Raw genomic sequence first — 24,551 nt, forward strand, 5'->3', positions numbered from 1 at the left:
ATTTAATATACATTGCACGACCTCAAGTAGACTTAATTTAAAAAAAAAAACAACAAAAATAACACCACAGATGAAGATACAGAGTCCATATAGAAATCAAGGAAAAGGACAGACCACCTAAAAATACAAAGATGACACAAAGAGAGACTGGACAGCTGGGGTCAGGACTCTTTGCTGGAAACCTGCTTTGAATAGGTTTCTTGCAGGTACTTCTTAAAAGCTGTGGGGTTTCCCAGAGCTCGGCAGCTTGTGTGTTCAAAGGGCTGTCGATGTTGGGTTCTCCTAGCAGGCTCTGGATGGACAGCAAGATGGTCCTGACGTCATACAGGGCTGACCACTTATCCTTGAGGATGTCCAAGCAGATGTTACCCTGGGGATCCACATTGGGGTGGTAGCAGGGCGTGAGGAACTTCACTGTGGGTGCTTTGTAAGGGTAACTACTGGGGAACTCCAGGGAGAGTTTATACCTCAGATCTTCATAGACTGTGCCATCTGCTCCATGGATGGTCCCTATCCATTTGAAAAGATTGTCTGACTCAGGGAAGGCAGAAGTTCCTTTGTCACCAGACATCATGAGGGTCATCAGCTCCTGCTGTAGCATCTTGCCCACAGGGCCCCAGGCGGTGCCCCCACTGGACTCGGCTCCTTTACAGGTGATGGTGACGCTGGCAGTGGCTGAGTCATGGTTCTGGAAGGCCATCCCAGTGGTGCTGGCAAGAAGACAGGAGCTCAAACGACTCGGCAACTGCCTGTTTGTTTGTTTTTTAAATTTCTGTTTCCTTGGAATATCATTTCCAACCTTTCATCCTGAAGTGGTGTCTATCTTTAGTGGTGAGGTGGGTTTCTTGAAAATAGCAGATAGAAGGGTCCAGTTTTTTGATCCATCCTCATAACCCATGTTTTTTGATGGGTGAGTTAAGGCCATTAATGTTTAAGGTTATTAAATATTAAGGTTATTATGTGAAGTTTGAATAAATCCCTGTCATTTGTGTGTGTGTGTGTGTTATGTACTGTTTTGAGCCTGGTTTATTATACTTCTTATTGTGATCTTCTTGTTGGCTCTTGAGGTTGGTTGTTTCGCTGTTCTGTGTAGAGTGTTCCCTTAAGTATTCTCTGTAGGTTGGGCTTCGTGTTCATATAATCATAGAGTTGACTTTTCTTTATGGAAAGTTTTTATTTCACCATCTATTATGAGGGATACTTTTGCTGGGTAAAGTAGCTTGGGTTGGAAGCCATAGTTTTTCAGACTTTGGAGTGTTCCCTGCCAGGCCCTTCTGGATCTCAGGGTTTCCATTGAGAAATCTGGTGTTGTTCTAGTGGGATTGCCTTTGCATGTTGTGAATTGCTTCTCTTTTACTGCTTTTAACACTCTTTCTTTCATTGTTAAGAACTTTAACTAGGATGTGTCCTGGAGAGTTTCTTCTTTGGCCCTGCCTGTTTGGTGTTCTATGGGCTTCTTATATATGGATGGGCCTCTCTGTTGCAAGTGTCAGAAATTTTCTTCAATAATTTATTGAGTATGTACTCTGTGCTTCTAGTCTGGATTTCCTTTCCTTCTGGTATACCCATGATCCAGATATTAGGTTGGGTTAGGGTGTCCTACAGTTCCCTCAAATTCTGTACACTTGATTTTTGAAGTTAGCAAAGTTTTTGGCCTCCTGATCAATTTCTTCTGTCTTATCTTCCAGGTCAGAGGTTTATTTCTTCTACATGAGTAACTCTGTTGGTAAGTGGTTCTAGAGGGGGGTTTATGATTTCTGTTTGATTTTTGTTTTCAGTTATGTTATTTTATATCATGTCTATCTTTTGTGAGGTATGATTTTAATTTGAATTCTGATTTTCTTGATGCTTCCAGTAGTTCATTCTTGCATTTGAGCAAGTGTTCATTAAGCTAAATCAACCAGTTGTTGAGGTCTTCCATTTTGTGTGTGTGTGTGTGAGAGAGAGAGACAGAGAGAGAGATTAAGGATTTTTTTTTATTAACAAGTTCCATGATTGTAAACAATATCCCATGGCAATGCCCTCCCCACCCCACTTCCCCTTGAAACTCCATTCTCCATCATATACCCTCCCACTCTCAATTAGTCTCTCTTTTAACTTGATGTCTTGATTTTTTCCTCCTATTATGATGGTCTTGTGTAGGTAGTGTCAGGCACTGTGAGGTCATGGGTAGCCAGGCCATTTTGTGTCTGGAGGAGCACATTGTAAGGAATCCTACCCTTCCTTTGGTGCTTACATTCTTTCCACCACCTCTTCCACAATGGACCATGAGTCTTGGAAGGTGTGATAGAGATATTGCAGTGCTGAATACTCCTCTGTCACTTCTTCCCAGCACCATAATGCCTTCTGAGTCATCCCAAGGTCACTGCCATATGAAAAGAGAAGGTTCTCTACCAAAAGTGAGAGTAGCATTAATATATGGGTATGAACATTAAGAGAAGTGCTTACTGGGCAGTTTGATGAGCATAGTATATACATTTAGCCAGACAGTAGCAGATGTTACACACCTAGGGCTCATGACTACCACTGTTACAGGTTTTTAGTATCAAGGATGTATTCCCTCCTATGGAGAGGGACTGCATTCCAATTGGAGGGCAGTTAGTTTGTACCATGACAGACATGCCACTATTGCATCTATTGGCTCATTTGGCATAGCTGGCCAAATACAAAGCTTGCAGTGTCTACTGTTGAGTATCTTCACTGGCAATTTCTCTCTTTTCCATTGAACTGCATGCAGAGCTTACGGAGTAGCACTTCTAGCTTTCTCTCAAGTGGTCTACGTGGAGGAGGTTATCAGCCCAGTTCCAGCAGGATTACTCAGTGACCTTGCAGCCAAAGTAGTCTTCAGCAATAGGGTCATACCATCTATTCCTGGTGGGAAACCAAGGGCCTTGGCAATGGCTTGTAATATTTTGTGGGTATCAGGGACCTCCCTGGCCAAAAACCCACTGGAAGGTGTCCCTTCCATATTGTCGAATATCAGCTGGCTGTAGCCACCCGGACTTAAAACCTGGGTCTTCTGTTCTGTTCCATTGATCTACATGTCTGCTTTTGTGCCAGTACCATGCTGTTTTTGTTACTATGGCTGTGTAGTATAGGTTAAATTCAGGTATGATGATACCACCAGCCTTATTTTTGTTGCTCGGTGTTGTTTTAGATATTCGAGATGTTTTGTGCTTCCAAATGAATTTTTGGATTTATTTTTCTATTTCCATGAAGGATGCCATTCGAATTTTGATGGGGATTGCATTAGCTATGTAGATTGCTTTTGGTAAGATTGCCATTTTCACAATATTGATTCTTCCGATCGAAGAACAAGGGATGTCTTTCCATTTCCTAGTGTCTGCTGCAGTTTCTCGCTGAGTGTTTTAAAGATTTTATTGTAGAGATCCTTCACCTTCTTGGGTAGGTTTATTCCAAGGTACTTTTTTTTTTTTTTTTGATGCATTTGTGAATGTGAGTGATTCTCTGATTTCATTCTTTGTGTATTTGTTGTTAGCATATAGGAATGCTACTGATTTCTGTGTATTTATTTTGTATCCTGCTACATGCTGTAGGTGTTTATCAGCTCTAACAGTTTGCTGGTAGAGTCTTTAGGATCCTTTATGTATAAAAGCATGTCATCTGCAAATAATGACAACTTTTTCTCTTCCTTTCCCATTTGGATCCCTTTTATATGTGTCTCTTGCCTTGTTGCTATGGCTAAGATTTCTAGTACTGTATTTAATAAAAGTGGGGACAGTGAACACCCTTGTCTTGCTCCTGATTTCAGTGAAAAAGCTTCCAGTTTTTCCCCACTTAGCAATATGTTGGCTGTAGGCATGTCATAAATAGCCTTTATTATGTTGAGATATGTTCCTTCTATTCCCAGTCTCTGTAGGACTTTTATCATGAAGGGATGTTGGATTTTGTCAAATGCTTTCTCTGCATCTAAAGAGATGTTCATGTGATTTATATCCTTCAGTCCATTTATATAAGGTATTACATTTATTGTTTGCATATGTTGAACCATCCCTGCATCTCTGGGATAAAGCCTCCTTGCTCGGGGGGTCTTTCTGATATATTCTTGTATTCTGTTTGCCAATATTTTGTTGAGAATATTTCCATCTACGTTCATGAGGGAGATTGGTCTGTAATTTTCTTTTCTTGTTCTATCTTTGCCTGGTTTTGGTATCAGGGTGATGCTGGCCTCATAGAAGGAGTTTGGTAGGATTCCTTCTTTTTCTATTTTATGGGAAAGAATAAGGAGCAGTAATGTTAGTTCTTCCATGAAGGTCTGGTAAAATTCACCAGCAAATCTATCTGGACCTGAACTTTTTTTAGTTGGGAGATTTTTGATAACTGCTTGGATCTCCATACTTGTTATAGGTCTATTTATGTGATTAATCTCATCTTGATTTAGTTTAGGTAGGTTATATATATCAAGGAAGTAATACATTTCTTTCAGATTCTAAAACTTAGTGGAATATATGTTCTTATAGTATGTCCCTATGATTTCCCCCCCCCCCTCCGGTATCTGTTGTGATGCTGCCTTTTTCATCTCTAATTTTAATTTTATTAATTTGTGTCTCTTCTCTCTTTCTTTTGGTCAGATTTCCTAAAGGTTTATCAATCTTATTTATCTTTTCAAAGAACCAACTCTTTGTTTCATTAATTCTTTGGATTGATTTTTTGTTGTTGTTGTTTGTATTTCATTAATTTCTGCGTAATCTTTATTATTTCTTCCTGTGTATTGATTTTTGGTTTGCCTTGTTCTTCTTTTTCCAAGACATTAAGATGAAACAGTAGGTCATTTACATGAGACCGTTCTAATTTCTTAATATACGCACTTAAAGCTGTAAATTTTCCCCTTAGGGCTGCCTTCATTGTGTCCCAAAGGTTTTGCTATGTTGTGTTCTCATTATCATTTGACTATGAATTTTTTTATTTCATTCTTGATTTCTGCTTTGACCCATTCATCATTTAGTAATGTATTGTTTAGTTTCCAGGATTTTGTGTATGCTCTATAGCTTTTCTTGCTATAGATTTGTAGTTTGATTCTGCTGTGGTCATATAGAATGCAAGGAATTATTTTAATTTTCCTGTATTTGTTAAGATTTGCTTTGTGTTCTAATATATGGTCTATTTTAGAGAGTGTTTCATGTGCCGCTGAAAAGAATGTATATTCAGTAGCATTTGGATGAAATGTCCTGTATATATCTCTTAGGTCCATTTGTTCTATGAACTCATTTTATCCAAATGCCTCTCTGTTTATTTTTTTTTGCCAGAATGACCTGTCAATTGATGAGAGTGGGGTGTTGAAGTCACCCACTACAAATGTGTTTGGTGTTATCTGTGACCTTAGTTCTAATAACATTTGTTTGATGAAGCTGAGTGCCCCATATTAGGTGCATATATGTTTAGGATATATGCATATATGTTTAGGATATATGTTTGGGATTACACCAGGGAGGGGTCTCTCTTGGTCACAAGCTGACTTGGAACCTTCAACAGACCAGAAATCTTAACCTCTTAGTTGACAAGATTAAGGGAGTAGGGCAACACACACCCTAAGGGATTGTGATTTTGTTAGAGGATCTGGTTGTCATAATACCTACTCTTGCATAAATACTCTGTGCTCTTTTTCATTGAATGTGTACATTGTTTAGCTAAATTTTAGAATCTGCCTGTATTTTGTTCCAATTAGCCTACTTGAATACTCTCATAACAGGCAAACCTGACATTAACGGTCATTTTTGTAGATACTCTGAGACTCTTTTTTTTTAAATATTTTTTGTCCATTATTTATTTATTTATTTGAGAGCGACAGACACAGAGAGAAAGACAGATAGAGGGAGAGATAGTGAATGGGCATGCCAGAGCCTCCTGCCACTGGAAATGAACTCCAGACACGGGCACCCCCTTGTGCATCTGGCTAACATGGGACCTGGGGAACCGAGTGCGTACTGGGGTCCTTAGGCTTCACAGGCAAGCGCTTAACTGCTAAGCCATCTCTCCAGCCCACTCTGAAAGTCTTAAGAGCCATACCTAGCACCTTAAGCTCCTCCCCTAAAAATATATAACATCAGATTGATTGATACATCTAATAATACTGTAGCTAACTAGAAAATTCGAGCATTAAATTAATCCAAGGTGCAAAAATATGTGCATTATAACACAAGAAACACCAAAAATCAAGACAATATAAATCCACCAAAAAGTATTAAAGCATTGGAAATGATCTCCAGTGAGAATGAGTTAGAGGAAATGCCTGAGAAAGATTTCAAAAGAATGATTTATAAATATGCTCAAAGAAGTCAAAGAGTAAGTCAAAGGAATCAAAGAGGAAATTAAAGAAGACACAGGAAACCAATTTAATGAAATAAAGAGATCAATCCAAGACATAAATAAATAAAATAGAAATAATTTTAAAAAAGCAGTCAGAATTAGTAGCAATGAAGAACAGTCAATGAAATAAAAACTATAGAAAATCTCACGAGTAGAGTGGATAAAGGAGAGGACAGAATATCTAAGCTAGAAGGCCAGGTGGCAGATCTAATACAGTCCAACAAAGAGAAAGACAAGCTAAGAGGAAAGTATGAATGGGAATTTCAAGATATTCGGGACACTGTTAAAACATCAAAAATAAAAATTCATGGTACAGTGGAATAAGATTTTCACTTGAAAGGCATAGTAGGTGTTTTCAACAAAATCATAAAAGAAAACTTCCCCCAAATTGGGAAAGAGGTGCCAGTGCAGCTACAGGAATCCTTTTGAACCCCAACCGGACAAAACCTGTAAAGAACCTCTCCCATATCATAATTAAACTATCAAAAATGCAAACCAAAGAAAATATATTGGAAGCAGTTAGGAAGAAAAACCAAGTTACATACAAAGGCAAGCCTATCAGGATCACAGCAGATTACTCAACACAAACTTTAAAAGCCTGAAGGGCTTGGAATAATGTATTCCAAATTCTGAAAGATAACAACTGTCAACCAAGGTTACTTTATCCTGCAAAGCTATCCATTCAAATAGACGAAGAAATAAGGACATGCCATGACAAAAGTAGGCTAAAGGAATATTTGAAGACAAAACTAGCTCTACAGAAAATACTTGAAAGAATCCTCCATGCTGAAGAGAAAGAAAGGCACACATATAAGGAACCTAAAACAACGACAAAAAAACCATAATCTAATACTAGTTAATACAAGAGAGCAAAGGTAAAACCAGAAGAACTACAAAAAATGGGAAAAATAAATACACACATTTCAATAACATATCTTAATATTAATGGCCTCAGTGCCCCAACCAAAAGACATAGGTTTGAGACTGGGTTAAACAACAGGATCCTTCAATTTGTTGCCTCCAGGAAACTCACCTTTCTACAAAGGATGGATACTATCTTAGGGAGAAAGGTTGGAAAATGGTGTTTCATGCCAGTGGGCCTAGAAAACAAGCAGGGGCTGCTATCCTAATATCTGACAAGGTAGACTTCAGTACAACATTAGTTAGGGAAAAAAAGGAAGGTCACTTTATATTGATTAAAGGCACACTCCAACAGGAGGAGGTCTTCCATTTCTTGACTCACCTTCAGTTTATCCATATCTCTGGAGTGTTCTCACATTTTCTTTCAATCAAGCCTACTGTAAAAGACTGAATGCTCTAGGAGACGGTTCTGTTCAATTTCATTGATATAATTGTTAGTTGTTGGTTCTTTGATAGTTTGCTTCAAATTCAGTGATTTTTTTTTAATTTTTATTTATTTATTTGAGAGCGACAGACACAGAGAGAAAGACAGGTAGAGAGAGAGAGAGAGAATGGGCACACCAGGGCTTCCAGCCTCTGCAAACGAACTCCAGACGCGTGCGCCCCCTTGTGCATCTGGCTAACGTGGGACCTGGGGAACCAAGCCTCGAACCCGGGTCCTTAGGCTTCACAGGCAAGCGCTTAACCGCTAAGCCATCTCTCCAGCCCTGATTTTTGTTTTGATTTGTTTTGTTTTTGTCAAAATAGGATCTTGCTCTAGCCCACACTGACCTGGAATTCACTATGTAGTCTCAGGGTGGCCTTGAACTCACAGTGATCCTCCTACCTCTGCCTCCGGAGTGCTGTGATTAAAGGCGTGCACCACCACACTGAGTTCAGCAATTTTTTTTTTTTTTTTTTTGGTCAGGTCTCATTGGGTATTGTGTTTTCCTTTTGGAAATGAATTTCTGTTGATTCTTCTATAATTTCATTGGAGGCTTCCATAGTAGGACTAGGCATCCTTGGAGATCTCTCAGTTTTCTGACTTTCATTGGCTTTTATGTGTTGTTCCATTTTAGGAAGACTCTTTATTTTATTGAGGAGGGAGCAAGTTTTTGTCCTTTGTCCCATTTACCCTCTGACTCACATGAACAGGGATGTTGGTACCTAAGTAGGCAGTCAACATACTAGAGCAAAAGGCCTGATTCCCCACTCACACAGGGGCCAGGCCTCCCTGAGCAAGGCACAGTGGGACCTACCAGGACCAGGGGTCTAGGAAGGTCAAGGGAACAGGGATCTGGCCTACTTCCTGCTGTGCCCTCCAGGACACAGACCAGTGCAGGCAACCCAGACTGTGGATGTGGGAGGAGCCCAGATACAGGGGTCTGGCCTACTCACTCCAGACTGCCCATACCTGTGTATTCACTGACCTTTCAAGGGTCTCCACCCTGGAGGTGGGAAGAGCCCAGAAATGGGTCAGTCCTACTCGCTGCAGACCACCATGCCCCCCACCACCACCACTGACTATACAAAGAACTCCTGCTTGCAGCTTTTTAGGTGATGAAAAGATACTTAAGAATGTTATCAGTATTTAAGCACTTTAATATAATGGGAATTTTTCCAACTTTTTTTTTCCAAGGTAGGGTCTCACTTTAGCCCATGCTGACCTGGAATTCACTGTGTAGTTTCAGGGTGGCCTCCAACTCATGGAGCTCCTCCTACCACTGCCTCCCAAGTAATGGGATTAAAGGCATGGGCCACCACGCCCAGCCAACTTTTTATACTACTTTTTCACACCTAAGCCAATTTACGACATTTGTGTTAATGTGCATGTAATACGCATGTCCTTTTGACCATAGATAAACTACAGTTGTCCTTTCCAGAAGTCATTACATTTTTAGAGCACAGTGGGATAAGATGGGAACAGTAAGCTAAGGAAATTAAGAGTGATAAAGACTAATTCTACATCTGTGGCTCCTTCTTTCATTTTTGAGACAGGTTCTCACTATATAACCCCGGCTGGCTTGGAACACATGATCCTCCTGCCTCACCCTGCCAGTGCTGAGATTATAGCCATGCCCTGCCACACCCAACCTTCCCTATCTTTTGAATATTTGTGTGTACCCTGAATGTCTGAGCTAAAACTCTTCTAATGTTAAGCTGATGGCTGCTATAGATGGGTCTGCTATGACTAACTGTTAAGAGCCTAGAGCAGAAAGGTATAAGGTAAGCAGATGGCACTGCCTGGGCTGGCCATACCCCACTTTAGGTAGACTAGACTACCCAGGTCTTACTGGGTTCAGCTAGTCTTAAGGATACAGTACCTCAGACTGACTTAGACATTTTTATTCTTATACAACTACAACTAATTTCCACCTACAATTATTTTAAAGATAAACAGTAAGCCAGCTGAAGAGACATATGGGGCCCAACCAGAAGTGAAGACAGTTTGAAAAAACATTTTTTTAATTAATTAATTTATTTGAGAGAGAGAGAGAAGGAGGGAGGGAAAGGGCGAGGGGAGGAAGAGGGAGGGAGAGAATGGGCATGCCAGGGCCTCCACTCACTGCAAACAAACTCCAAACACATGTGCCACCTTGTGCATCTAGCTTAAGTGTGTCCTGGGGAATCAAACCTAGGTCCTTTGGCCTTGTAAGCAAATGCCTTAACAGCTAAGCCATCTTTGCAACCAGAATAAAATATATATTTTTTAATTTTTTTGTTTATTTTTGTTTTGAGAATGACAGAGAGAGAAAGAGGCAGAGACAGAAGTGAATGGGCACATCAGTGCCTCTAGTCACTGCAAACAAACTCCAAATGCATGTGCCATCTTGTACATCTGGCTTACATGGGTACTGGAGAATGGAGCCTCAAGCAGGGGTCCTTAGGCTTCACAGTCAAGTGCTTAACCACTAAGCCATTTCTCTAGCCCCAGAATAAAATACTTTTAAAAAAAATGAAGGGACCACTTTCTGTGGTGATTTCTACAGTATGGATAATACCTTTAAGAAAACACCATAAAATAATTACATACATACATACATTTGTCTTAGCCTTATTTCTAAATTTCTTGATAGGCTTCAGGGGAAAAAACATCAGAGTATCTCTCTGATTTCTCTAGGACTTGTTGCTGAACAACTTTTAGGTTTCTGGCAGAAAACCATATTGCAACAGATAGGTCACTGTATGTGGATGTTTTCATTTATTCAGTATTGAAAGGGTCCCACATGAAGCTTTGAAGGCCCTAGATCTGGCCACAGTTTTCTGGAGAAAGGATAATTAAAAGATTGGCTTTTAAAAGGAAAAAAGCCTAAACTAGTACTCTGGGCAGAAATATACAAATCTAGTTTGTTGTTACTGGTATAGGCTGAATTATGTCTCCCCCAAACTCCCATGTTAAACTCTGATATCTAGCCCTTCAGAATGTGCTATATTTGGAGATAGAACAATTAAAGAGGTGGTTAAGTTAGCCCTAAGTAATACGCTCTCACTGGTATCTTATGAGAGAAAAATGTATACTTCTAAAGAAATACCAGAGAAAGAGAGATGCGTAAAAGCCATGTAAGGACATAAGAAGGCATCCATTTGCAGGTCTACCAAAGAAGTAAACCAAATTTGCCAATATCTTGATCTTGAACTTCTAGCCTTCAGGACTGTGAGAAATAAGTTTCTGTTGTTTAAGCTACTAGTCTATAGTATTTTGTTAATACTATATTAACAAACAAGGCCTCTGCAAGATATTTTTTCCCACACAGGATTAAGATTATTTGAACATCACAATGTTTTTAATTTTAATATCCATCTAGTACTTTCTGTGTGATGAAATAAAGTGGTTTATCAGCTGTGCTCAGATGGTAGAGTGTGTGCTCAGCCATGGTTCAGAACAAGGGACTGTTGTTGATTTCTGAAGAGACAAGATGGATGGAATATGGTTCCTTGGATGCAAGAGTCTATTACAAAGCATTTCTAAGAATCTGAAATGTCTAGTTAAGTTGAGGGCACAAAACATGATGAAATCTAAGTTAAAATACAATGGAATTAAATGTATTGCATCTAGAAATTAAATGGAGTCTCAGCCCCTATCTACTGCAGAAGTCAAATGGACGAGTAGCCTTGCTTTGGTCTGCTGCTCTTCTTTTTCTTCTGTTATCACTGTGTTATCTTTGAAGTGTTTTTGCACCCATTTAAAAAAAAAATCCTCTTGTAAGACTTTTTTGTTACCATTCTGTTTTATTTTGTTTTATTTATTTATTTATTTATTTATTTATTTATTTTTGCTTGTTTATGTAGCTGTTTCGCAGTGTTCGGGATTAATACGTGTTCTCACATAGGTAAATCCTTCCTACCAAGGTAGTCCCCTGCCTAGGCTTATTGTTTTAATATAATCTTTATTTAAAGTTCTCTTTTGCTGACAGAAAAAGAATGTCAAAATGCAGTGAGTTTTAAATAAGTTGTTATGTAAATGTAGAATATATATATATATATATATTTGCTGGTTTTCTCAGATATTTCTAAATGAAGTAAGTTCTGCAATAATGATTTTAATTTGTTACATATTTACAGAGGGCATTTATTAATGGGAAATTTCTGTGCTATGCTATGGAATATACAAGACGGAAAGTTTCAGGTTCAGTTTTAAGCAGTGATTTTAAAATAAGCAAAATAATTTTTCTTTACTATTTCTAAAAGGTTTTTGAATATTTTATATGCTTTGAGCTTTCCAGTATCTTATGGTAGGTGATAAGAAGGTGAGTCATTGTCATCTATTATAACAAATGAGGACACTGGGTTAGTTGCTGTCATAATACCCCTCTGTCTACCATGTCAGGTACAATTTAATATAATCTCTTAAGTGTAAGGCATAAAAAGGTATAATCTACTGAAAGAACCTAAAGGCTGTAAGTCTTACATTAACTTGATTGATGAACTCATCAAGATAAAGCTCAGGAGCTGGAGAGATGGCTGTGGTTAAGGTGCTTGCCTGTAAAACCTAATGACTGGAGTTTGATTTCCCAGTATCCATGTAAAGCCAGATGCACAGAGTGGCACAGGCATCTCAGGTTCCTTTGCAGTGGCTAGAGGCCCTAGCACACCCATCCCCTGTGTCCGTCTCAATGGATATATAGATGATAGATGATAGATGGATGGTTGGATGGATGGATAGGTAGGTAGGTAGGTAGATAGAGATATCTACATATCTATATCTATACATATATGTCTCTCTCTGCTTGCAAATATATCAAAAAATTTTTATGAAAATAAAGCTCAGAATGTAGCTGGTCTAGGTGCATGCTGGAAATTGAAGCAAAGCTGGGAGAGCCTCCTCATGGAGGTACTGCCAATGGCCAGTGTCTGAAAGTTGGGAGGATGGAGCCACACATCCTAGAATGCATTCTTACTTATTTTATAAAGTTTCCATTATTCATATAAAGTATACCCCCTCTCCAATGTCTGCTTCACCAGTGAATAAAACTTTTATTGTTCTAGATTCATTGCTACCTACCAGTAAGTTAAACGTTGTTGGTGATACAACTCTTATAGGCTATACTGTTAAAGTACCTTTCAGGTAGCTACAAATTATTCCATTCAGCTTTCTGAGGCAACATAATTATGTCTATTGTTGCCAATTTTTGGTATTAATGTCATTAGATTGCTTTTAGCCAATATATGAGTGGAAATACCTAATAATTATTCTGTCTTTATGTCTAATTTTATTTCTTTATTTATTTGCAACAGAGGGAGCGTGAGAGGGAGGCAAAGAGGGAGAGGGAGAGAGAAGGAATGGGCATGCCAGGGCCTCTTGCCACGGCAAACAAAACTCCAGGCACATGTGATACTTGGTGTATCTGGCTTTATGTGGGTACTGGAGAATTGAACTCAGGCTGTCAGGTTTTGCAAACAAGTGCCTTTAAGTACCAAGCCATATCTTCAGCCCCTATGTCTAATTGTTTAAAACCATGTTTCCATCTTAAATCAAGTTCCTTCTAAACTCTTGAACTCAGCCTTCCTCGTGACTTGTCTTCCTTCATGTTTTAAATTTACTTATTTGTTTTTATTAAGCCTTTAGTTGTGATGAGCAGAGGACTAAAAAGTACATACACTAGACCTTTGCTTGCACAAAGCTACTGCCAAGCCCAGCAGCTTTTTCTAGCTGGTTATGATAGATACAGAGGACATTAGATTGATGCATACTTGAGACAGAAATTAGGCAAGTAGCCTTTGTGAGATTGGAAGCCTTAAACACATGACCATGTAGAGACAGAAACTAGGGCAGATATAAGGAGACAGGTTTCACAAAGGAGCAAGTGGGTAATAAATTGGTAGATATTTGCTTGCTAGAGTCTATGTCTGCCGGGACTTCAAGGCCACCATACAGCATCCAAGTGCTATTTGGTCTGATTACATGATATGTTTCCTTAAGTACAACTTGAGATATAATTCATATAACATGAGTCTCTCATTTAAGCTTTCTAAGTTGACAGATTTGGGGACATTCAGAGTTGTGTAATTATGTCATCAGAGTAGAAAAGATGCATTGTTGTGACATCAACAACAAAGATGCAGAAACACTGACATTCAGTTAGAAACCACTGGCATATCATAAAACAGAAAATGGCAAAAATAATGTAGTATGTTATGACATTGAAAATTATTTAAAGTAAATATAGTAAATAAGATAAGGGATGGGCACATGTGAATCTGGATTAATTACTTCTTTTGAAGCTGCTCTAGTTATAATTCCTGTTCCATAGGATAGATCTGTAAATAGATGAAAAATTATTCTATCTTCAAACTAAACATATTCTATACTGTGCTATTCCTTAATGTTATTATTTTTATGTTCGAAGGCAGACAACAATACTTTATATCTGAAGTTGAAATCCTTAGTCTGTAACAGGCCAGGTATAAGAATTTTAAATTGTAAGCTGTATGTGGTGGTACATGCCTATAATCCCAGTACTCAGGAAGCAGGGGCAATGGATTTCTGCAAGTTCAAGATCAACCAAGTCTATGGAGTAAGCTCTAGTTCAGCCAGGGCTACATCACAAGATACATTGACTAAAAAAATAAATAAATAACATTTTTAGATTGTTATAGTTTTACAGTATATATTTCAGCTATTATGCCACTGCTGTAAAAGTATCCAGAGACAATATATGAACAAATTAAAATTGTTGTTATATTTAAACTCTATTGATAAGGGTGGGGAAGTGGCTACTTTAATAAGATGCTTCCTTTACAAGCATAAGGACCTGAGTTCAATCCTTAGAATACATATTTTTTGTTTAAGTTAGGTGTAATGACATGTCTTATAATCCCATCTCCACTCCACTGGGGAGGTGGAAATGGGTGGGTCCCTGAGACTCATTGGCCAGACAGTCTAGCCTAATTAACAAGTTCCAGGACAGTGAGAGACCCTTTCTTAAAAAAAGTGGATGGCATTCTTGAGGAATGACACTTGAGGTTGTCCTCTAACCTCCACATGCACATATGTGCATTTGCGCCTGCACATACACACACATAGCCACGCACACACATTTTGCATTGTTGTGATCAAAATAACTGACAGAAACAACTTACAGGAGATTTATTTTGGTTCATGATATCAGGGGGTTTCAGTTCATCATGGCAGGAGAAGGATGAGTGCTGCAACTCGTTCTTTGGCAGTAAAAACATACTAAAGGCTGTTCACATCATGCCAAACCAAGAAGCAGAGAATGAGACCAGAACATGAGGCCAAGCTATACAACTTAAAGACCCGTCTCTAATGACCTGATGCCTTCAGCTAGGTTTTAGCTCCTAAAGGCTTGACAGCCTACCAAAATACCAAGACCAACAAGGGACCAAATGTTCAAAACATGAATCTATGGGGGACATTTCAAACCAGAACAATATATTCTACCTTCTTATTGTCAACTTCCATAAATAAATCAAGATCATAACCCCCTCCCACCACCAACCCTTTTCTCCTTCCTAAATACCATGTCTTCTGAATCCCTTTTTTCTAATTAGTCTCTCTTCTATCTTGATGTCATCATTTTTTCTCCCCTGTTATGCAAGTTTTGTGTAGATATCATCAGCCACTGTGAGGTCATGAATGCCATGACCACTTTGGGCCTAGAAGATAGTATTTTGAGCACTCCTCTCCTTTTTCCTCTTACATTCTTTCTGCCACCTCTTCTGCAATGCTCCCTGAACCTTGGAGGATGTGATAAATATGTCCCACTTAGTGCTAAACACACCACTGTCATTTCTTCTCAGATGTTCGAGTCACCCCAATGGTCACTGCCATTTGAAAGAGAAGCTTCTCTAACCAAAAGAAAGTAGAATCAATATATAGGCATAAGCATAAGTATCTAGAAGGCACTTTGGTGGGCTTATAAAATATGCATTTAGCTAGACAGCAGTGGTAGTTTCTGTCCTAGGGTTTATGACCTCCTAGGCTATGGCTTTTGATTAGGCTTAAAGGACCAGGCAGGAATTCACTCCCATGGAATGAACCTCAAGGCCAATCAGAAAGTAGTTGATTTCTTCCATAACAGACATGCCACTATTGTACTATTTGGTCTGGCTGGCCAGCTATAAACCTTCAGGGGCCACACTGCTGTTTAAAACCACATGACAATAGTTTTAATTGGTGCTTTTATTTCTTCATGAATACTCAGTAACTATTGTAATGTTCTTTCATTTCAACCTGAAAGACTCTCATAGTATTTCTTGTAGGAGACTATTTCTTCTGATATATTATAGTTTCTTCTAGGTATGTCTTTTGGCATTAATTTATTATTGCCTATATTGTTTTTCTCCTGTACATTAATAAAATTATACCATAAGTAGTTTTGTGCAGTATATATCTTAATATTTCATCTATATTGTATTTACCTGTACTTTTAAAATATTTTATTTATTTATTTATTTGAAAGAGAGAAAGAGGGAGAATGGGCATACGAGGGCCTCCAGCCAATGCAAACAAACTCCAGATGCATGCACCCTCTTGTGTATCTGGCTTATATGGGTCCTGAGTGTCAAACGATTCTTTTGGCTTTGCAGGCAAACGCCTTAACCTCTAAGCCCTCTCTCAAGCCCCTACCTGTACTTTTGTTATATATTATTCCATAGTATGAATATTCTACAATATATTCCTCTGTTTGATGGACTTTTCATTTGGTTTCATTCATAGATTTTCTGTGTTAAAAGATTGATTCCTTTTCTTATTTGTTTATTTTTCTTTTTACTAAGTTCTCTGAGCTATCCTATGAATGCAAGTCCTTTAATTAGTTCTATGACTGGCAGACATTTTCTCCAAAGCCAGTGTTTGTCTTTCACATTTCCTTAACATTGTTTTTTAAAAAACAAATACTCTTAATTTTGATCAAGATCAACTTAACATTTTACTTTGCATAATGCTATATGCATGGTGTCTTGGCCTAACTCAATGTCAATAATTTTCCTTTGTATATGAAATTATCTTTTTATTGTATTATTAGGCATATAACAAAATTGGACCCAAAGTACAGAGTTCCCATATACTTCCTGTTATCCCATCCACTGACCCATACAATGTAGTCTTGCCAACTTGCATCCATGTTCTGGAGAGATACATTTATTAGAAACCTTTGAGCTTATATGGACACATCAATATCACTCAGTCATAGTTTATTACAGTTCATTCTTGTTCATTCTGTAGGTTTTTTTTTTAATATTTTTTTTGTTCATTTTTTATTTATTTATTTGAGAGCGACAGACACAGAGAGAAAGACAGATAGAGGGAGAGAGAGAGAATGGGCACGCCAGGGCTTCTAGCCACTGCAAACAAACTCCAGACGCATGTGCCCCCTTGTGCATCTGGCTAACATGGGACCTGGGGAACCGAGCCTCGAACCGGGGTCCATAGGCTTCACAGGCGAGCGCTTAACCGCTAAGCCATCTCTCCAGCCCCATTCTGTAGGTTTTAATGAATGTGTAATGACAGGTATCCACCATTAGATATTACACAGAATCGCTTCACTGCTGCCCACCCCAATCCTCTGTGTTCTGCCTGTCCAGCCCACCTTCCTTTAACCCCCAGAAACCACTGATCTTTTCATTGTCTCCAGTGTTTTGTCTTTTTAAGAATGTAATGTGGTTAGAGTCATCCAGTAAGGTGTCTTCAGATTAGCTTCCTTTACTTAACAATACATAGGTGCTTCCTCCTTGGTAACTCAGTTCCTTTTAGTAATGAGTGATATTCCATTGTCTGATATATTACAGTTTATATATTCATCTTCTAAAGGACAAGTTCATTGCTTCCAAGTTTTACCAATTCTAAATGCAGCCCTGTGAACATATGTGAGCAGATTTGTGCAAAAGTATAGGTTTTCATACCCACTGGGAAAACACCAAGAGTGGCATGGACCCTCAGGAGTTTGTTTAAGAAACAGTCTTCTCAAGTGGCTGCACTAGGTTTACATTCCTGGCAGTAGTGAAAGTTTCTGCTTCTTCACATCATGGGGTTGTCACCTGGGACTGCCAGTGCCTGGAATTTCTGCTGTTTTAGTAGATTAATGACTGTGCTTCACTGTTATTATAACTTCAGCTAGTTGACTATTTGCTGTGTTGAGAATCTTTCTGTGGGCTCACGGTGCACCTTTGTCAAGAAGGTGTGAATTCCAGTCTCAATCAGCCCAGGCTGCCCTGGAACTTAGTATATTCAAATGTCTAAAATGTCCTTGGACTTCTGATCCTCAGGGCTCTACCTTCAAGTCTTGGTGTGCTTCACCACATCCAGTTGATGTGCTGTTGGGGGTCAAACTCATGGCTTCATGCATGCTAGGCAAGCACTCTGCCAACCAAACACAAACCCCAGCCTTATATCCAGATCTTTTGTCCAGTTTGTAATTGAGTTTCTCATTTTCTAATTGTTGAGTTTTAAGAGTTATTTGTATATTTTTTAGTAAAGATATTTTGTGAAATGGTCTTTGCAAAATACTTTCTCCCATTCTATGTAAGTCTTCTCATTCCATGTCAGCATTTCATGGAACAGAGGGGCTAATATTATTGAGGCCTAACTTGTCAGTGGTTCCTTCCATAGATAGGCTTTGTGGCAGTCCAGTTTGCTCTGCTAGTAGAAAACATCCAACCAAGAGCAGCATGTGAGAGAAAAGGGTTTATTTTGGCTTACAGACTTGAGGGGAAGCTCCATGATTGCAGGGAAAATGATGGCATGAGCAGAGGGCAGACATCACCTTCTGACCCAACATCAGGTGGACAACAGCAACAGGAGAGTGTGCCAAACAGTGGCAAGGGAAAGCTGGCTATAACACCCATAAGCCCACCCCAACAAAACACTGCCACCAGGAGACTCCAATTCCAAAATTGCCACCAGCTGGGAACCTAGCATTCAGAACACATAAGTTTATGGGGCATACCTGAATCAAACCACTACATTCCACTCCTAGCCCCCATAAACTGATAATGATGCATGATGTAACATTCAGCCAACCTTAAAAAAAGTCCCATAGTTTTTATCAATCCCAATAATCTTCAAACATCTCCATAGTCCAAGGTCTTTTAACTGAGCTATAATACCAAAAACAAAACAAACAAACAAAAAAACAACCCTTAACCCCGGTTCGAGGCTCGCTTCCCCAGGTCCCACGTTAGCCAGATGCACAAGGGGGCACACACATCTGGAGTTCGTTTGCAGAGGCTGGAAGCCCTGGCACGCCCATTCTCTCTCTCCCCCTCTATCTGTCTTTCTCTCTGTGTCTGTCGCTCTCAAATAAATAAATAAATAATTAAAAAAAACCCTTATAGTGGCACAGAATAAGCATTCACATCACAAAAGATGGAATTAGGCATAGCAAAGAAATATTTAGCTAATACTGGGCAAACATCAAACTCTGTAGCTTTAAGTCCAACAACTCTAGTCAGTGACAAGTCACCAAGACCGATAATTCTAACCATTGACAAGTCTCTGGAGTTCCAATCCAGAGCATCTAGCTAAGCTACTCAGTCCTAGAGAACTTCATCCAGTGCTGGCCTCTCTCCTTGGCAGCCATCCCATAGTCCTAGCATCTCCATTGGGTCTCCACTGCAACCCATGGTTTATCCTCATGGCTCCATTGGGCTCTACACAGGTAATTCAACAAGCCTGCTTCAACAGTGCCCATGGCCATTTCCAAAACAGAAAACTGTTGCAAATTTAGTGACCTTCTCTTTCCCGCATTTTTTATAGTCCATATTACCAGGTGGGCTACTGGTTTGTTAATCCTGGGGGGAATAAAGAAAACTTTGAAGAACAGGACACTCTTTCAGCATTCTGACCCCTTCAAAAGAGTCTGTATTCTTCCTGTTGCCCCAGTGCAGGTCACCTGCTGAAACTAAAAGTTGTAATCTCTCATAGAATTTCAGCTGAATGGACAGAAGTTTTGGCCCAGAAATTTCAATTCTGTGCCATATCTTTCTACTCACACCAGTCCATTTCTATGCAGTGAAACTCTGCACAGATTCTCAGGACACAGGCATAGCAGTAAGCCGCTCACACAAACTGCTTCTAGCCCAGTCAAGGAAAAGCTCTTTCTCACCCTCATAATTCAAACATCACTATCCATAGTTGTTACTGCATTCAGGTCTTTCCACACTGACCAAAAAAGTACATCAAGCTATACTTACAGCGCTGAAAGGCATCTCTTAGGCTAAGGTTTCAAATCCTTCCACATTTTTCACAAAAATCCATTTCAAAAGGCCAAAATCCACACAGTCAGGTTTCTAGCAGTATTGATTCCACTTATCAGGACCAATTTTACTGTTGAAGCAGAGGCCTAGCTTGTCAGTGGAACCTTACACAGGTATGCTTTATTACAGTCAGGTTCACATTGTGTCAAAACATGTGACCAAGAGTAGCTTGTGGGAGGAAAGGGTTTATTTTGTATTATAGACTCAAGAGGAAGCTCCATAATTGCAGGGGTAAATGATGACATGAGTAGCTGGTGACATCACATCCTGGCCAACTTTAGCTAGACAACAGTAACAGGAGAGTGTGCCAAACACTGGCAAGAGGAAGTGGGCTATAAATACTCATAAGCCTGCCACCAACAATACACTGCCTCTAGGAGGCTTTAATTCCCAAAATGCCACCAGCTATGTTTTTTTCCTGGCTTTCTTTAAATACCAATATACATATTTTTAAGGTTTTAGGTTTATACATACATCCTGTTCTCATGAGTTCCCTTCCCCACTCTCCCAACTCTTGTAGCTGGTTCCCTTCAACCATGTTAGTCCACGTGATTTTTTTTCTTTATACTTTTTTTTAATTAGATATGGACATAATCAGTATTTAAACAGCACATGTTGGTACCATACTTTCCATCCTCCCTGCCCCTTTTCTGAAGAGGCCTTCCTCATTGGGGATGCAGGTCAACCCCATGGGGATGGTGGATCATGCATTATGGGAGGGAGAAGTAATGTCTCTGTGCAAAATGTACCAACTTGTGGCTCTAACATTCTTTGTACCCCCTCTTCCACAAAATTTCCTGAGCCTTGCTAGGAGCATGTTATGTCTTTTCAATAATGGGCACTTAGGAGCCTCTGGATCATAGCTTTTTTAGGTATTGAGTGTACTTAGTGTCTATTTCCATCACCCTTGTGCTAATATCAGCTTAACTAAGAAAGCAGTACTCTTGCTCATTTCTCCAATCCCTCTGTGGTTTCAGGTGGGGCTGGGGTAGAGTCCACTGGGTTGATTATCTCCCCAGATCCACCTCCCATCTGAAAAACACAAGTAGATATTCCAACAGAGAATGGAGTCATTACCATTTTTAATAATGGTATAACCATTATTAATTTAGAGAGAATATAAAGGGTGTAGACCCTCTTATAGCCCAAGGTTAGTGGGAGCTTGACATTGGAAAGCAGAATCATTATATTGATATGATTCTGACTTGTTTCCCAGTTCCAGATATGGTTTCCTTTCCACTGAGCAGATCTGCTAGCCAATCCAAGAGCAGTTGGTTACCCATCATGGCTGTGTGCCACTATTGCACTTGTGTTGGCATCACGTCAAGTTGTTTGCTTCTGAGTCACTTAGACTGTTAGCTACTTAGAAAATATTGGCCACTTTCCCCTGGTAGCTTATGTAGTGGCTTCCTATTCTAGATTGGCTAATTGTCTGGGGACTGGCTCTCCTCCAGATTCCAACCAGGTCTCTCCATGGTCCATGCCAACAGCATATGGTGTCTTTGGCAGTAGATTCTTACCATTGACCTCTGGAGATTATCAAGTGGGGAAATTTAAGGTTAGTTTTCATCTCACCCTCTCCAGGGTCATTCAATTCAGTTGCTCCCCCTAAAGTCCTCTTAAGGGTTCTACCTTTTAGTCTGACTTCCACGATACAGGATTCTATGGCACCAGTTCAATTTGGGTTCGGTTTTGTGTTTCCCCCAAAACACACACCCATTCCCTTCCCCCAAACCCTACCCTCCTTATTGTCCAAGTCTCAAGATGCCATTCTGGTATGTTAGCAACTCAGGTTTATCTAGGTTAGGAACTGCAGATGTGACGATTTGTTTTCTATGATTGTATGAGTTCACTTAAAAAGATCTGTTCCAAGTTCGATCATTTTTCTACAAATTTTATTGGTTACTGCTGAGTAGAATTCCATTGTGTAGATATACCACATCTTAGTTATGCATTCATCCATTGATGGGCACCTGGGTTGATTCCAGTTGTTAGCTATTATAAATTGAGCAGCAATAAACATGGTTGAGCAAATGTCTCTGAACTGAGATGTGGAGCTTCTAGAGTAAATGCCCATTCAGGGAATAACAGAATCTGTTGGTAAGACTATATTCATCCTTTTCAGGAGTCTCCATATTGACTTCCATAGTGGTTGTACAAGCTTACATTCCTACCAACAGGTAATGAGTGTTCCTATTTCTCCACATCTTCCCCAACATTTGTTTTCTTTCTTTTTATTTTTAAATGTTTGCTATCCTTACTGGGGTTAGGTGGAATTTCATTGTTTTTTATTTGCATTTCTCATTTATTGGCTCTACTTATGGTACGGTTGTCTGTGCAAAAGCTTTTTAGCTTCTTCAGATCCCATTGGTTGAGTGCTTGTTTAATTTCCTGGGATACTGGGGTTTTGTTCAGGAAGTCTTCCCAGTCCTATATTGTGGAGAGTGCCTCCTATTTTTTCTTTCAGTAGTTGAATAGTTTCAGGTCTTATATTGAGGTCTTTAATCCATTTAGACTTGAGTTTTGAGTATGGTGAAATGAGTGGGTCTAATTTCATTTTTCTACATATGGTCATGCAATTTGTTCAACACCATTTGTTGAAGATGCTGCCTTTTCTCCAGTCTACATGATTGGCATTTTTCTCAAAGATCAAGCAGCTGTAGTTACTTGACCTAAAGTCTGGGTCTTAATGCTGTTCCAGTGTTCTGTGTTTCTGTTTTTATTCCAGTACCATGCTGTTTTTGTTACTACAGCTTTGAATAGAGCTTTAGATTAGGTATGGTGATAGCACCAGAGGTGGATGATGATGATGATGATGATGATGATGATGATGATGATGATGATTATTTGGGTGAGAATGTGTTTGGATATGTGAGGCCTTCTGTAAATTCCAAAAGAATTTTGAGATGATTTTTTTAATCTGTATAAAGAATGATGCTAGTGTTTTTATTGGTATTGCTTTTGGTAGAACTACTATTTTCACAATATTAATTCTATCTATCCAGGAGCATGAGAGGACTTTCCAGCTTCTCAAGTCCTCCTATTTCTTTCTTGAGTGTTTTTATATTTTCATTATATAGGTCTTTCACATCCTTAGTTAGTGTTATTCCAGTGTACTTAATTTTTTTGTTGCTATTGAAAATAGGACAGCCTCTATGATTTCTTTCTCTGTATATTTGACCTTTGCATATAGAAAAGCTACTGGTTTTGTGCATTTATTTTGTATCCTGCCACTTTGCTGAAGGACTTTATCACCTTTAGAAGTTTTTAGATGGAGACTTTTAGGTCACATATATAGAATCATATCATCTGCAAATAGGGCTAACTTGACTTCTTCCTTTTGAATTTGAATCTCTTTTATTTATTTCTCCTGACTTATTGCTTGGACTAGTACTTCTAGTACTATGTTGAAGAGCAGTGTGGGCACCCCTGTCTTGTTCCTGATCTCAGTGAGAACTCTTTGAGTTTTTCCCCATTAAGTATTATTTGGGCTTTAGGTGCTTCATATATAGCCTTTATTGTGTTCAGATATAAAGCCTCCATGCCTATTCTTTCCAGTGTTTTGATCATGAAGTGTTGTTGTATTTTGTCAAAGGCCTTCTTTGCATCAATTGAGATAATCATGTGGTTCTTATGGTTCAGTTTATTTACATGGTGTATTATGTAAATCGATTTCTATATGTTAAACCTTCCTTGCATCACTGGGATGAAGCCTATTTGAGCAAGGTGGATAATGCTTTTGATGTGTTGTTGAATTTGGTTTGCAAGGATTTTGTTCAGGATCTTTCCATCTAAGTTCATTAGGGATATAGGCCTATAGTTTTCTTTCCTTTTTCGTCTCTGTCTGGTTTTGATGTAAGGGTGATGCTAGCTTCATAAAAGCAGTTGGGGAGGATTAGATGGTCTCTGATTATGCAATACAGTATCAGAAAACTTGGTTTTAGTTCTTCAATGAAGGTTTGATAGAATTCAGCTGAGAAGCCATCTGATACTGGACTTTAAAAAAATTTTTTTGGTGTTTTTTTTTTTAATTTATTTGAGACTGACAGACAGAGAGAGAAAGAGGCAGAGAGAGAGAGAGAATGGGCACACCAGGGCCTCCAGCCACTGCAAATGAACTCCAGAAACGTGTGCCCCCTTGTGCATCTGGCTAATGTGGGTCCTGGGAAATCAAGCCTCAAACCAGGGTCCTTAGGTGTATTAGTCAGGGTTCTCTAGAGGAACAGAATTACTAGAATGAATTATTTTATAAAGGGAATTTATTGGATTAGCTTACAGTAGTCCAATAGCAGTTGCAGGCCTGAGAATCACCGAACCTGGTAGCTGCTCAGTCCACGTGGCCAGATGCCTCAGCAATCCCGACCTGGCACTGCAGATGGTGCCGGAAAGCCTGGAGGCTTCCTGAGGAGCCGGAAAGCCTGGAGGCTTCCTGAGGAGCCACTGGGTTTCGATCCATGTGGGTCTTCAGTTGATGTTGGTCTTTAGTTGTACTGGTCTTCAATCCACGCTAGAAGGTAGGGAGCAGCTCCAGCAGCCAAGTGGAAGGAAGGAAGGAAGGAAAAGAGGGAACTCTTCTACCCAGAGCTTCCTTATATCAAGTCCCTCTC

The 24,551-nt window shown here is 39.3% G+C and overlaps 1 protein-coding gene and 1 pseudogene across 2 annotated transcripts in view; one reads left to right on the forward strand and one right to left on the reverse strand.

Annotated features, from left to right (window-relative positions):
• Positions 1 to 24,551, forward strand: part of Mcm9 (minichromosome maintenance 9 homologous recombination repair factor) — a 129,768-nt gene that overhangs the window by 52,171 nt on the left and 53,046 nt on the right. The gene's annotated exons all lie outside the window — the stretch shown is intronic.
• On the reverse strand, positions 162 to 700 carry LOC105944745 (annotated as a pseudogene).

The sequence above is a fragment of the Jaculus jaculus genome, chromosome 9 (assembly GCF_020740685.1).
Source record: "Jaculus jaculus isolate mJacJac1 chromosome 9, mJacJac1.mat.Y.cur, whole genome shotgun sequence".
Lineage (NCBI taxonomy): Eukaryota > Metazoa > Chordata > Mammalia > Rodentia > Dipodidae > Jaculus > Jaculus jaculus.